We start from the raw sequence: 1,648 nt of genomic DNA, 5'->3' as shown, positions 1-1,648 counted from the left end.
GTGTCCGACTCTGTGCGACCCCATAGACAGCAGCCCACCAGGCTCCCCCATCCATGGGATTTTCCAGGCAAGAGTACTGGAGTGGGGTGCCATTGCCTTCTCCGTATCACTACTTAGGTGAACATAAATATAAATTGTGCCTGTCAGCTGTATTTATTCAAGATGTCAGTGAGAATTTTTGTAACATTGAAGAACTTTTGGACCTAGTCTTCATTTTGGTGCCACGTTAGAGTCTAATTTGTTTTTAAAAGTCATTACTCCTCTTTTTCGTGGCGCCTCGGAGGCTATCGGCTGCTTCAGAATGAAGCTGAACATCTCTTTCCCGGCCACTGGCTGCCAGAAGCTCATTGAAGTGGACGATGAACGAAAACTTCGTACCTTCTATGAGAAGCGTATGGCCACAGAAGTTGCTGCTGACGCTCTGGGTGAAGAATGGAAGGGTTATGTGGTCCGAATCAGTGGCGGGAACCATAAGCAGGGTTTCCCCATGAAGCAGGGTGTCTTGACCCATGGCCGAGTTCGCCTGCTACTGAGTAAGGGGCATTTCTGTTACAGATCAAGGAGGACTGGAGAGAGAAAGCGCAAGTCTGTACGGGGTTGCATTGTAGATGCCAATCTGAGTGTTCTCAATTTGGTCATCGTGAAAAAAGGGGAGAAGGATATTCCTGGACTCACTGATACTACAGTGCCTCGTCACCTGGGTCCCCAAAGAGCTAGCAGAATCCGCAAACTTTTCAATCTCTCTAAAGAAGATGATGTCCGCCAATATGTTGTGCGGAAGCCCCTAAACAAAGACGGTAAGAAACCTAGGACTAAAGCACCCAAGATTCAGCGTCTCATGACTCCACGAGTTCTGCAGCACGAACGCCGGCGTATTGCTCTGAAGAAACAGCGTACTAAGAAAAATAAAGACGAGGCTGCAGAATATGCTAAACTTTTGGCCAAGAGAATGAAGGAGGCCAAAGAAAAACGGCAGGAACAGATTGCCAAGAGACGGAGGCTGTCCTCTCTGAGAGCTTCTACTTCTAAGTCTGAGTCCAGTCAAAAATGAGATTGTTCTAAGAGTAACAAATAAATAAGATCAAACATCAAATAAATAAATAAATAAAAGTCATTACTCGTTTATTATATACTGATCAAAATGACTAAGCATGCCTACAGTGTCCCTGGTGAGTCAGTCTTGCTTTAGACTTATGACCCAACCAAATAGTTGCAACCAGTGTAGGTCAGTTCATCCCATCCTCCCGCATGAACTGCTAGGTTCTACAAGGTGAAACATAAAGCTTGTGATGCATGTCGTAGCTTGCCTCAAGAGCTGGCTATTCTCCTATGGTTTGAACTTAGGCATTTCTCCAGTTTAATTGATTGTTTTGTTTTAGGAATCTGATCCATAATACAGTAGGTTATTACCCTCGAAGAAGGAAAGGAGTTTTCTTTTTCAATTCAACCATATTTATTGAAAACTTAATATGGGCTAGGCACTATTTGGAGAAATGAGCTAGACAGACAAAATCAGGCTCTCATAAAGCTTGCATTCTAGTGACTGAAGTCACACAAAAGAAACAAATAATGAATGAACAAGGAAGATAAATAACTAAGGGACTTCCCTGGAGGTCCAGTGGTTAAGACTTCACCTTCCAATGCATGG

The 1,648-nt window shown here is 43.8% G+C and overlaps 1 pseudogene across 1 annotated transcript; it reads left to right on the top strand.

Annotated features, from left to right (window-relative positions):
* The first annotated feature begins 263 nt into the window (after positions 1–263).
* On the top strand, positions 264–1,079 carry LOC105003002 (annotated as a pseudogene). Its single transcript, XR_827056.1, has one exon. The product of XR_827056.1 is annotated as a 40S ribosomal protein S6 pseudogene (transcript).
* Positions 1,080–1,648: the final 569 nt, after the last annotated feature.

The sequence above is a fragment of the Bison bison genome, unplaced genomic scaffold, assembly GCF_000754665.1.
Source record: "Bison bison bison isolate TAMUID 2011002044 unplaced genomic scaffold, Bison_UMD1.0 scf7180017864461, whole genome shotgun sequence".
Lineage (NCBI taxonomy): Eukaryota > Metazoa > Chordata > Mammalia > Artiodactyla > Bovidae > Bison > Bison bison.
The sequence above is the reverse complement of the archived record's forward strand: the minus strand, read 5'-3'. Positions and strand labels throughout refer to the sequence as shown.